This window comes from Macrobrachium nipponense, chromosome 10 (assembly GCF_015104395.2).
Source record: "Macrobrachium nipponense isolate FS-2020 chromosome 10, ASM1510439v2, whole genome shotgun sequence".
In the NCBI taxonomy this organism is placed as follows: Eukaryota; Metazoa; Arthropoda; class Malacostraca; order Decapoda; family Palaemonidae; genus Macrobrachium; species Macrobrachium nipponense.
In genome coordinates this window covers 63,451,099-63,466,098 of record NC_087204.1, presented here as the reverse complement: position 1 = coordinate 63,466,098, position 15,000 = coordinate 63,451,099, and the positions used below count along the sequence as shown (strand labels likewise).

General features: G+C 34.1%; 1 long non-coding RNA gene across 1 annotated transcript; it reads right to left on the bottom strand.

Moving 5' to 3' along the window:
- Positions 1 to 6,990: 6,990 nt before the first annotated feature.
- LOC135224165 (uncharacterized) lies at positions 6,991 to 10,653 on the bottom strand. The gene is made up of 5 exons (XR_010316663.1): positions 10,429 to 10,653; positions 8,088 to 8,879; positions 7,701 to 7,762; positions 7,335 to 7,396; positions 6,991 to 7,086 (listed from the first exon to the last, which is right to left on the bottom strand). It is a non-coding gene; the product is annotated as an uncharacterized LOC135224165 (long non-coding RNA).
- Between the last annotated feature and the right edge of the window lie 4,347 nt (positions 10,654 to 15,000).

Genomic DNA, 15,000 nt, shown 5'->3' with positions numbered 1-15,000 from the left:
GTAATTAATTCCCTTGTGATGCTAGTAAACATCCCCTAGTTAATTCAAGCAATGTAATAGACTTTTCTGTGTAAACCCCCAGTCATTAAATGCCCCTTGAGTGGATTGTAATATTTTTAGCTAAGAGCAGGTGGTGTGTAACATTCCCCATGTGTTCCTCACCTTAGTACTAATGCTAGAATGCAATCTCTTTGCAGACAAACATCGTGCCTGATTGCGGGAGAAATTGGGAACCCTTTGGAATAAGACTTGCATGAAATAACCCGTTTTCACAAAATTCTGATCTCCATGTCTGGTTCATTTCCCTGCCACATGTTTCTGGTGGATCGACAATCAATGACCTCATTAGTTCCTGGACCTACATAACTTAATGTAAATGTCGTTTATTCAAAACTAAAGCTCAGAGTTTAAGTAAATTCCTCCTTTTTCAGTAATATCGGCCTTCTGCCGTAGATTTATTTGTTTGTGATGACTCGTCCCTCCAGTCAAGGCCATTTTTTTTAGTGTTACACTACATTTTTAAGGAGGGAACGAGCAGGTCATTATATATATATATAATATATATATATATATATATATATATATATATATATATATATATATATATAACCACAATGACACGTGAATTGTTCAGACATATCGCCACAGCTGAAAAAAATGAGACTGGTTTTTTACTTATTTCCAAGCCATCAAAGGACAAATACAGAGTGGTAGATGCCACGATGTATATGCTAGGGGACAACACGACACGGATATACAAACCGTGGGGAGATTACAGTCCCCACAACCTAACAGGTGTCAAAGAGGAGGGTCGATAAAACTCACTAGTGCCAGTACCCGGCGCTATGTTTGCAAATATGTAAATCCCTTTTCTATACGTATCTGCTAGTTTCCTTTGAATGAGAAAATTTCCGAAATTTCTTTTGAAATTATAGGATCAAGTTTATAAATGCTGTGACTGATATTCGTTCTATGATCATAACTTTCTTTTATTAACCTAGACTCAGTAGTATTCCTTTCCTCTGCATTATTAGTAAAAGCTATCTTCCCCCCCCCGCCCCCCCCTGTAAAGTTGATTGGATAATTGTCCTCATTAACATATACAGAAATTCCATTTTGACCTATATAAAAGTAATCCCATGAGTTACAAGGAACTTTTTTTTCTATACAACCTGATCAGTGAAGAAGCAATCATGATTAAGGGAATGATGTAAAAAAATATGAAAATTATCCTAAAAGACTTCAGGTCTGCTGGTCATTTTAAAAAGAAGAGAGTATATAAAAAAAAAATATGTATAAATATTTTGAATGATAGAAATATATGTAAAAATTAAATAAAAATTTCTTAGACAATGTGAATAATAATTTTAATAGTAAAGTGAAAATGCAATTAAAAGGAAATTTTAACTTAAACTCATCACTACTGTATGTAAGGAACAATCCAAACTCACGAAGCAAATTTTCCCGCTAAGTCATTTATGAGTTCAGTCGGATTTGTATCTCTAATTTAGCAAAGTCACAAAAGTGACTATTGACAATCTGCTAAGTTCTTATTTAATTCCGTAGAAAACAGACACCTGATAGACCATTTTCCAAGACACTCTGAAGTGAACCAATTAAATTGTATTAAGAAACGTAAATTTGAACTCAATGAAAAATTTTACTCACAAAATTTGGTATGACAATGGGTAACCCTCTATCTCCAAATATATATCTCTTAGTTTATCCAGACCACTAATCTGATTAACAGTTCTCCTAGGGCTGGCCCAAATGATTAGATATCTTTACGTGGCTAGGAATCAATTGGTTACCTAGCAACAGGACTTGCAGCTAACTGTGGGATCCGAACCACATTATATCGAGAAATGAATTTCTATTCACCAAAAATAAATTCCTCTGATTCCACGTTGGCAGAGCAGGGAATCGAACTCGTGACTACCGACTCGGTACGCGAGGAACTCCCTCTATCTCCAATGATATGTAATATGTGTATGGAATTTTTTAAAACCAAAATATGAAAAAAATATTTCCACACAGCGCTGCATGATTCATGTATGTAGACGATATAATTTGTATATGGCAGGGAACGAAAATGGGAATAACTCGTTTGACAAGTTGAATCGATTAGTACAGTATGCAGCAAGACTAGTGTGAAACGACTTCACTGATTTTCGTTCAAAAATTGACTAACTGGAAACTCTTACCTTCTTCCCCTTCCTAATGACGCTAAATTTCAACAGCTAAACATTTTGTAACTTCGCTCAAAAAAAGATACAGTTCACTAAGCATGGTTTCAAAGTATAATGCTATATTCTTTTATCAAAATATCAGGTAGATCATTGAAAAACATCAACACCTTAATTTTAGCGTTATGAACGTATCAGAGATGTAGTTGTGGGCGTGGTCTAACCAGACGTCAACTGTAGTCATCTGTTCAACATGGTTGGAGCTACCCTACAGCCACCGGAAACGTGCAGCCCCCCCCCCCGCCCCCAAATCGAAGAACGGGGGGAAAGAAGTGGAAAGGGGGATGAGGAAGGGGGAATGGATTAGGAACCTATCTACCTATCATCTAAGTAGGGTCAAATGATCGTCATGCGCCAAATTTTTTATCTAGATTTGTCAAGAGGATACCACCTAAGTTATAAAAGGAAGGGGGAAGGGGAAGGGGGCATGGGATTAAAATCTACCTTAATTATCTAAGTTGGGTCAAAAGATATGGCCACATGTCAAATTTGATCTAGATTGGTCAGACAGTTACCACATAAGTAATAAAGGGAAGTCAAGAAGGGTCAAGTCATGTCCACATGCCAAATTTTATCTAGATTGGTATAAGTTACCATATAAGTTATAAAGGGATGGAGGAACGGGGAATGAGGGAAGGGGAAGGGGGTACAGGATTGAAACCTTTCTCTATTACCTAAGTTAGGCCAAATAATGGCTCCTCCCCAAATTCTGTCCAGATGGGTCAAACGGTTACCACATCAGTGGGAGGGGCAAAGGGGAAGCAGAGGTGGGTACAGGTTTCAAACCTACTCCATAATCTAAGTTAGGTAAATGATGGCTACATTTCAAATTTTGTCTATATCGGTCAAGTAGTTACTATTATAATTTGCTAAGGAAAAGGGGATGGGGAAGGAAGTACAGGTTTGAAACCTACCCTCTTACCTAAGTTGGGCCACATGATGGCCACATATCAAATTTTGTCTAGATCAGTTCAGCTGTTACCACATAAGTTACAAAGGGAAGGAGGAAAGGGGATAGGGGAAGTGGAAATTGAAGGGGATACGTGTTTGAAACCTACACTATCATCTAATTTCGACCAACTGATGGCCATGTGCTAAATTTTGTCTAGAGCGGTCCAAAGGTCACCACATAAGGTACAAAGGGAAGGGGGAAGTGGAAGGGGAAGGGTTATGGGATTGATACCTACGTTATTATCTAAGCTGGGTCAAATTATGGCCACGTGTCAAATTTTATTCAATATGATACAATGGGAATGTTATTATTATCAAAGTAGTTTAACCAGACCACTGAGTTGACTTTCAGCTCTCATAGGGCTGGCCCGAAGGATTAGATAAAAGGCCAGGTCTAGGCATGAGGCCAAGAACTGGGAGCAAATAGGTCATTCAGTATGATACAGAAATAAAATTAAAATTAAACTAAAAAAAAACTGCACCAGGCAAATGCTTTCATACACACACACACAAAGCAATAAATACATTTACACATGTTCCATACATACATACTAAAAAAAGAACCATTCAGAATTAGTCAAGAAACCTTTCAGAATCTTGTTTTAAAACTGATGAAACACCCTAAGGTTTTCTGTGCTTTTTAATATTTACTATTTTTATATTTTGTTAATTAAATCACAGTTCCTCAGAAAAGTCAAAATCACTGAAAATATAAAATGTTCTGACAATATTTCTTTTATTGGTTTATTTCCAAAATTTGACAGTCTCTGCTGGTCATACTTTCGACACTCATATAACAATCTGGCAGTTATCAACACTTTGCACACTGAGCACAAGGGAGTAGGGTCACGTGGGCTGTTCATCAAGTCCCCATGTGTCATATGAGTGTGTCCTATACAGAGGAGTGTTCAGGATTACTTGTGTATATATCTCTCTCTCTCTGATATGCTGAACTCTTTTTCTTTACATCCAGTATTATTTGTTTTGATTTATTATTTTCAGGCTCTTCATTCCATACGTTTTTCCATTTATTTACAATGATTGTTTTTATATAAATCTTACACAGTCACATTTGCTTTTATCATGTAGTCTGTCTCTTTAGCTGCTTTATCAGCCTCTTCGTTTCCTACTCCTTCATGGGCAGGGATCCAACATATTTCAATATTTCCATGACTATATAATTTATATGGAATGAAAACTTAATCTGTTGTACAATATTATTTTTTGGATTGTAACTGCATGGCTTCTATAGCGCTTCTGGAGTCGCTATAAAACACAAAATTATTAACTGAGTGTTCTTTGATTATTTTCATGGGTGATGTTATTGCATACTCTGCTGTAAATACCGAGGCACTATTGGAAAGAGAACTCGTACGTTTTGTCTTGGGACATTGCAGAATATTCCAATCCGTGTTCTGATTTACATCCATCTGTATAGTATCTTGAGTAATGTGGACCTGTTCGACTTGAATGCTCTATTGCATATTGTCTAAGGTGTTCTGGGGTACATGAGTACTTTTTTTTTTTAATAAATATTTTAATTTTGTGCAAATTTTTATTTGATCATATTCCAAGGATGGTTTAAATTTTTACTATTGAATAATCCTTTAGATCTAATTGGGAAAGGTAGTAAATGATTGTTAATAAATACATTTCTTTTTTATTCAAATAATGTTATGGTCAGATATCACTTGTCTGAATTCTCAGGGTACTTTTCATCATTACTAACTCTCTATGAGAAAAATAGAGGTAGTTCCCTACTTTCAACCTGTAAAGAAGACGTTAGTGATGATTTAAAGGCTCCTGTACATATTCTAGGACCCTCATTATGAACTGGGTCTAACATTTTCAGTACTGCATCTGATGCTGAGCTGTTTATTTCGCTACCGTAATCATGATAAAACAGCTTTATATAATAATGTAAAGGGTTGCTTTTATATAAAAATGTAAGGGTCTGTCTATCGGCTCCCCTAGTAGTGTTTGATAATTTTCTAATTAGATTCAAAGCTCTTGGCAATTGAGATTTAGGCTTCAAGCGAAGCACAGGAACCCAAGGGATTATTCAGCGCTGTAATGAATTTGGTTTGAGGTGAATATTTATGATGACGAATTTATAAATAAAAAAAATAAAGGTGATTTTAAAACTGGTAAAAACTGATATCCTCCAAAAAAAATTATAACTTCGAATTTCGAGTGTACAAACAAGAATGAAAAAAATGTATACATACATACCATACACGTATATATATATGCATATAAACATGTTTATATAAACAACTTAAAGTATATATACTACACTTGGCCATGTATCAAGAGATTAATATTAAATTTCATTAAGAAGGTTAATGTCACTGAGGGATCCAACAATGTTATTAACAGCTACATCCGGACCAAGCAGTTCTGCTATATCCCTGCCAACTAATCCATGTCTCTGCCATGCTGCAGAATACCTATGGTAATGCAATATAATGTGTTCCACAGTAACAGGAGAGTCACACTGCATACAGACTGGTGCAGTTACCCCCTCTAGAAGGAACCTGTGGGTCAATCGAGTATGGCCAATTCTCAAATGACATAGTTTCTACCCTACGGTTTTGTTAGAATTGAGATGACCAATGTTCAATACTTTGTCTGATCTTTTTGTACTTTTTATTGTTGGTCAGAAGGGGAGACGACCAACGTGCTTGTCGTTTATCTTTTATATATGAGCGAATAGTCCATTTCATGTCAGTAGCAGGAATATGGTAGAAGGGAATGTCTTCTTTAGTAATGACATCTCTTGCTTCTTGGTCAGCAATTTCGTTACCAGCAATACCTACATGGACAGGGACCGACCAAAAATGGACTGATTTGAATTTGGAAGCAAGCCTATACAGCCATTCTTGCATATGTCGAACAATTGAATGTATAGGATTACATTGCTTATTGGCCATGGGTGTACCATTAGAATCTGAGTATTTGGTGAAATTATTACCCTGTAGAGCAGAAACAATCTCAAGAGGTTTTGCTAATGCAGTTATTTCAGCTGTAAAAATAGAGGCTATTAGAAAGTCTGACCACATATGAGCTATTACCATGAACAACAGCATGACCAACACCACTTGATGTCTTTGATTCATCAGTGAATATTTTAAGAGACCCCTAATGTATATGGTAAGGATCAAGAAAACAAGCCTTCGCTTCTTGGACATTAAAATTTTTCTCATCCACAGCTTTTTGACAGACTGATGGTTCTGGGGTCAACAAAGGAGGCAACTTAGAGTGACGTATTGCCTTACTTTTTTGGTCTTTAATAGACACTGTCAACTGCAGCATCAATTTTTACATAAAAATGCTTGGTTAAGAATAGATGCTGCAGAGTTTTCTGGGGCACCTCTTAATTAGACCATACACCGTTGACACATTAGCTCTTTATGTAAGTCTAGAGATAGCTCTTCAGAGTCGATAAATAGACTTTCAACTAGAGATGTCTTAAATGCACCAGAACATATTCTTAGATTAGCATGATGAATTACATCCAACTCCTTAACCCTGGATAGGTTTCGCTATATTGGTAGCCTGTTAAAGGTGCATGTGGGTCGAGCTCAACCCGAGTGCCCAGAAAAATTTGTCAAAATTCTAATATTAAACATATGCTGTGCATTTTAATTTTAAAATAAATTTCAGCATTCACAAATACTAATGAAAAGATAAATGATACCTATCAACAAACTGTATATTTATCACAAATATATTAAAAAAAATAAGTATATACAAAAAATAATTTTCAGAAATATTTACAAAAAATACAAAATAACCTATAAATACACAAAAATTGAAGGAATCCTTCCAAAATCTACTATTTACAATAAGAGACTGCCAGAGGTGTTGGACCGATAGAGGTCAAAATCTGAAAAAAGAAAAAAGGATAAGTTTTTTGGCCCCCCAAATTGTCAAAATTTCACAAATTTGTTTGGTATCTAAATGAAATAGGAAGTGGCAATTTTTTTTATAGCATAAACGGAATTACTTACACCATGAAAATTTCTTATAAAAATCGTTGTAACTATTATAAGATATGATATTTATGCATGGAAATCTACCAGAATATCACAAATTCTATAGAGAACAAGAATTTATAGATATATGGCAACTTACCTTTTGGATATGCTAACAAAATGGCCGCAGTCGATACCTACTCCAGCGGCCACATCTACCACCTGAAATGGAGGAATGGAATGTAAAATTCAGTGTCTTATTTACTTATCTAAATTATGCGTGGATTTACGTAAAACTATTATAGTGGCTTGCTGGATGTTTGAACATTATTTTGCAGCTATAAAAAAAATCTGACCCAAAAAACTTAATCCAATGTAAAGGTCATTTGTTGACCTAGTTTCACCAGGAAAATTTCTTATAAAAATCGTTGTAATTAGTATCAAATATGATATTTATGCATGGAAATCTACTGGAATATCACAACTTCTATAGAAAAAAAGAATATATAGCGATATGACAGCTTACCATTCGGGTATGTCTGCAAAATGACTCCCGACCACGCCAAGTGTGACGGCCAAATTTGCTACCTGAAATGGAGGAAGGGTATGTCAATTTCAAGGTGTTATTTAGTTATCTAATTATTCGTGGATTTACATGAAATTTTTATGGTGGCTTGCTGGATGTTTGAACTTTAATTTGCAGCTATAACAAAAATCTGTCCAGAAGAAATTTTTGGAAAAGGGAATAATTTCGAAAATTTGGAAATAATTTCACAAAAATAACAAAATCATTGCAATATTTTAGGTAAAACTGGATGATATATATTTTCTAAAGATTAAAATTATATTATTTATACAAACAAGTAGTAAAAATATGTTCATGGTGTAATTTACGTATATAGTAGAGACACACCGTGGACACAAGACAATTTGATGCTGCAGGCAGACGGGCTCGTTACACCGCAAACATGCCGTGTTTATCTTGTGGTCTTCCCTAAATGGCAGCTTTGGCAGCGAACACGCTTGGGCAGCTCGACGTGGCCAACGGCAGGAGGTGGTCTATGTTCAAGCTCAGCCAGCCTGAATGTATCCGCCATCAGCACACGGAGGGGCTTGGACAAGTTGGTTAATGTGTAATACCGAAGACTTACAAGGGGAGCACAAAATTCAAGGGCGACCTCCTTCAGGAACCTTTGCCTTGTCAAACTCTTTGATGATAGCAGGGACGAATAGAGAATGTAAGAATTCACCATAATTATATTCAATATCCAATAGAAAAAACAAAAGGGCCAGCGTCGTGTATTACGAACACAATTTGCTGTATAACACATCTGATCGAATGTGTCTACACCCCCTTTCGTTGCATTATAGAATATCTGAATGTCCGTCTTCCATCTCCTTCTTTCGATCTCAGACGGAAAATGAAGCAGGGAACTCAACAGCATCACATTTTTAGTCCTGCTGACTTGCTTACACTAAAGAGTCAAATTGTGTTCGTAATTGAGCACGACCACTAAGTCCTTGACGTGAAACACCTCAGAAAGTTCCTTAGGAATATAAGGTTTCTGTCGAATGGTGCCACACAAATAAATACGTCTGTCCTCTCGGCACCCTGACTATGACTATGTCCTTCCCCAAGTAAGCAATCGCATTACACATGTAATGCGAATTGGCATCACACCCCAACACAAGCTAGATGCCGTACCTATAGGAAGACAGAATAACATTAGTATTTAAAAAAAGTAAAATAATAACAAATAAAAAGTAAAATAAAATCAAGTTAGCATGTATAATATATATATATATATATATATATATATATATATATATATATAATATATATATACTAGAGATATATATTTTAACTAAACTACAAGATTTTACATTCATTGTGGATTGTATCCCCTTTTACTTAGAGGTACGACATAGTACCTGGCTTCTGCATATATATATATATATATATATATATATATATATATATATTATATAATATTATATATATATATATATAAACATAAATATATATATATATATATATATATATATATATATATATATATATATATATATATATATATATATATATATATATATATATATATATATATATATATATATATATATATATATATATATATATATATATATATATATATATATTTATATATATATATATATATATATATATATATATATATATATATATATATATATATATATATATATATATATATATATATATATATATATTGTGACGAAGTGCCAAGAATCTGGTTACTACACTTACCAGTCATTCATTGTTACCTCACCACAGCCAGACACCTGAACCTTCATCACACGTAAAATACGACTGAATACTATAAAGGCAACAGTGATCCCTTCAACAACTTACCAGTATTCCAGAAATTCAGACTAAAGTTCACGCACTACACAGGTGAGGTAATCTCATATTCAATTGAATTAATTAAATGGACATCACTCCATCAACAACTTTAAAAGTCTAAGTATTTCCTTGATTTTAAAAGTCTAAGTACTTCCCAGGTTCTTAATCATTTCAATTAAATTGAAGGAAAACAGCTTAATTACCACTCTATATTTCTACCTAAACATGATTAAATACTTGTGAAAAAGAAAACACTTATACAAATTTTAAATACAAAAATTTATTCTCAAACTGAAAATTTATAAGTGAAATTCATAATATGAGGGAAATTTACCGTTACTTGAAAACAACAAAGTTTAATTAATTTTTGAATTAAGTAAGTAAAATTAAATCAAAATTAATTTATCACAAAATTAAGAAAATTAATTCAATCGAAATTCAAAAGTGTTAGTTGATAGGTAAAATTTGGAAATTAATTCACAAGTTCTAACCAAAATTAGAACTTGAAAGAATTCTAAGTAATTTATTCACAAATGCTAATTCAATTAAATATGCAACGACTAATTATTGGAAACAACTAAGTTAATTAAATTTTGAATGCAAATTGAAACACAGAAAAATGTGGAAAATACCAAAATTGCAAAAGTAAGCACTAATCACACAGAACAAAAAATAAAACACACTTCATTAAGAAAATGGATAAATGCACAAAAATCTTTTCAAGAAGAAAAATAGATAAATGCACAAAATTTTCACTTCAAATGAAACAAACACAAAACAAAAAACTTTCAATGTGTAAAAATTGATAATTGTTTCACCAAATCACTGTAACTATTAGTTGCAACTAATAAACCTTGTAATAACACATTACCTTGGAACCAATTTTCTGCTGCAGCTAGTTCCACACTATATTTAAAAAAAGTAAAGGTGCCGTTACACACTTGTACAATGTTTGTTCAGATTTCACAATAAGCACTAAGTAATACTAAATAACTCCAAAATTTACGAGTGACCAATCACTAAGTATTAAATCTTTACGTTAATGCAATATCAAATATGGCGTGGGAGAGAGAAGAGAGAGAGAGAGAGAGAGAGAGAGAGAGAGAGAGAGAGAGGGAGACCCAAACGCAATGAGGTCTTAAGTCGGAATGAATCTTCCTTTCTTACGGAGGCTTAACTGTGTATTTGGTCACACAATACGTTTTGGGGCTGAGAGAGTTACTTTCATAAAAATTCCCTTTCAAAACAATATCTAAAGAGAAATACAAATAACATTTATTATTACGTGATTTAAGACAATAAAAGTATTTTAATATGAAAGGAATAATCACTTATAATGAAAGGAAAAGTAAATGATGTCACTTCCCAAAGGTGACATGTGCTTAAACAGAGGGTTCTAGAATTATCTTACGAAATGATAATGCAATGCCATAGGAACATGGCGAAATCTTCATGTGTTCTCAACAAAGACATACAGGTCTGGAACAGACTCGAGCGAGTAAGATTGACATGTTATGAAAACAAAACAGAGACTTCGAGTTTTCCTTATCTCGTGTGATGAAAAGTTATGAAAACAGAATCGAGCATGCCTCGCGGCTAATGTACAATGCAAAAATTTCTCTCTTATATCTTAGAGGTTTTATTATGTTATGCGAAATCTGAACTTACATTTTTAGAACATCCTGTAACTCTAAGCTAAATGTTGCATACACTTTTCCAACATATCATGGTTATAGAGAGAATATATGTGTTACAAAAGCAACAGCATATAATATATTACCTTGGTACCAGGTATACACACACACACACACACACACACACAACACACACACACACACACACTATATATATATATATATATATATATATATATATATATATATATATATATACAGAGATAGATACAGATAGAAACAGGAAATATGTGTTGCAAACGCAACAGCATATAATATATTATTACCTTGGTACCAGGTATATATATATATATATATATATATATATATATATATATATTATATAGATAATATATATATATATATATATATATATATATATCTATATATAGATATATGTATTCTATATATATATATATCTATATATATATATATATATATATATGTACTATATATATATATATATAGATATTGTATATCTATCTATCTATAGTATATATATATATATATATACTATATATATATATATATATAATATATATAATATATCTATAGATAGATAGATATACATCTATATATATATATATATATATATATATATATAGATTATTATATATATCTATCTATCTATAAATATATATATATATATATATATATATATATATATATATATATATATATAATTCCTACAGAGATAGATACAGATAACCTATATTATATTTTATACATACATAAAATATATCTCAATTTCCATATTCCTATAAGGACATTATATAATCATCCTAAAGGGACAGTGATCCCTGAATGGAACAAGCTGCTCATCAATGGTGAGATGGGGCCCTGGGAAGTAATTCCTCTGATAATTAGCCGCCACATGGTCGAAGGGTTTTCGAGCTGGGGTAAGGCAATCTGTCTTCACCCTCTCCGCACTGGTGGCTGAATTGTCGAACCGAAGAACTCTCGTCAGCAAGGCAAAACGACACTCCGTCATGGTACACCTATACAAATGATTGCCCTCTGTGAGGTCCCACGTCACTCGTTGTGGTATGATTATCTGCCCTCACTGCCGACATTATTAGAATTCCAATGAACGCCTTCAGTTCCCTCAGGTCCATGTCCCTGAGGGTAACATTGTCCTTATGATGATAATTATTCCTAAAAAGGGCAAGGCGCTCATTGGAATGCAAAACAATTTTGGCGAGCATGTGGTCAGTCAAAAAGAGTGAGAAAATGTCGCTCACTCTTATCGCCCCAGGTTCAATCCTCGGTGTAAACATGTGGGGAAGAGAATGGTTCTATCATGACACTCAACAATCTCAGGTCCAACACGCTGGATAGGAGAACGCCTGGCTGGCTGGAGGTTACTCCTCCTCCTCTTCCTGCTCCTAATCTCGACCGGGGTCAGTGTTTCCTCAACTCGAGAGGTTGACGATCCAGGGTTAGGTGTCGTGGTGGTTGTTGTTGTGGTAGCAACAACGGGCACAGTCCCACTAACCCCTGATGACTTCCCCGTTTCGGGGATTTCTTTACCTTAATTTTCAAGGTGTCAATATGACTAGCCCATGTTAGTTCCTTATCAAAGATCGTCCATAAAAACTTCACCTCCTCTTCATATGGTATTAGTGTGTCTCTCAGCTTTTAATATTTAGGATGGTTTCCTTTCGAGTACTTCTAGTAAAATGAACTGCCACAGTTTTGGAGGGGGAGAATCGAAAGCCATTGTCATCCGTCCAATTGCTGATTGCATTATCTTTTTGCAAGAAATTACTAGTAACATGAATAGCAAGGTCATCCACAAGCAATGATGCCTTTACTGGAGGTGAGAAACATTCAACAATGCTGTTTATAGCCACAGCAAATAAGGTGACACTCAATACACTGCTTTGTGGGACACCTTCCTCCAGCCCAAAAGCATTAGACAAGGTATTTCCAATTCTAACTTTAATATATCTATCACTTAGAAATTACAAGATGAAATTTAACATATTAGCCCATATTCCTGTGTCATGAAGCTGTTTAATAATACCAAAACACCAAGTATTGTCATGGGCTTTTTCGAGAACGAAGAAAACTCCAATAGTCTGACAGCATTTTGAGAAACCTTGCTGATTTTGGGCCAATAATCTTAATAGTGGTTACAGAGTGGAACGATTTTTACTAAATCCAAATTGGACAGATGATAACAAACCATTTTTCTCTAGATGCCACATTAGAATTCACCATCTTCTCAAACTATTTGCGCACACAACTTGTAAGAGAAATTGGCCAATAGCTGGTAAGAAGATGTGGATCTTTCAATGTTTTCTTAAACAGGAACAATAATTGATATCTTCCAAGAAGGTGGAAGAATACCAGTTTCCCATATTTTGTTAAAGATTTTAAGGAGATAAGATTTTGTCGAATCTAGGAGAATTTTAATCATGCTATAAAGAATGTTATCATTCCTAAGGGATGCTGATTCAGATGATGGTAGAGCATCCCTTAATTCCCTTAAAGTTAACTTAGAATTTAAATTAAGGGAAATGGTAGAATTCCTAATATTCTGGAAATGAGTTGAATAGTTCCTAGAACTTGATACTTCAGAGAAAAGCTCACCTAGGTTTTCAGCAACTTCATTAGGCTTGATGATAATGTCTCCATTTATTTTCAGACATGGCGTTTGTGTTGGAACATAATTGCCACTTAGTTTTCTAATCTTTTTCCAGATCAACCTGGTTGGGGTCTTAGAATTTATGCCATTTATATGAATAAGCAAGGATTCTCTTTTCACTTTTTAAAAATGTTTCCTCTGTTTTGCCATCGCTGTTGCAGACTGACTGGATTTATAACGCCTGTAACATTTCCTGGTAATTTTACTCAAAACATCACAGGTTTTATACCACCATGGAACAGCAGGTATGTGTGGTTTCCCTTTGGTCTTTAGTATAGAGTTTTCAGCACTGTTCAATATCTCAGAAGCAAAGTACTCATAAGCCTTTATATGGGACTTGAAGGACTCAAATTCCTTGGAGAGGTTAATACCTTCTTGAAGTTTGACCCAATCTGCTTCCTTTTCCTTCCATTTCTTAGATAAATTCGAGGGCACATTTTTCACAAACTTAACATGAATGGGAAAGTGATCACTGTCATGTAGAAATTCATCTACAGACCAGTTAAAATGTAAATAGAGTGAAGAGCAAATACTGAAGTCTATAGGAGATGAATCACTTGTGTGGACATTATGATATGTTATAGTACCATCATTAAAAAGTGAAAGATTATTATTATCAAAATGTCATCAATGATCTTACCCTCTGTGTCTAAAAATTTACCACCCCAAAGTGGACTGTGAGAATTAAAATCTTCAAGTAGTAAAAAAGGAAGAGGAATTTGATAAATTAAAAATTGAATGCCCCCAAAAGTGAACCTACATTAGCAGCGTGTTAAGAGGAACAATACAGTGTTGCAATGATTTAGCAATAACTATTGCAACACCTCTATGGGCACGGTTCCTAGCTGTGGGGCTCATCTTATAGATCTCATACTTTACACCTGGATTGTATACTCCATCTCCTATCTTAGTTTCTTAGAGACATGCAACCCCTGGATTATGCTCATGCAATAATACTTTTAAAATTTCTGAGCAAGTCCTTAGTCCCTTACAGTTCAGCTGTAAAGTGTCCAGATTGAACTTTTATTGCTAGGATCTCCCAAGGGCAATTCAACTGTAATCTATACCATATCTTTGGTTTATTTTCCGTATGGGACTTTATAGGATTTTCTCTAGATTG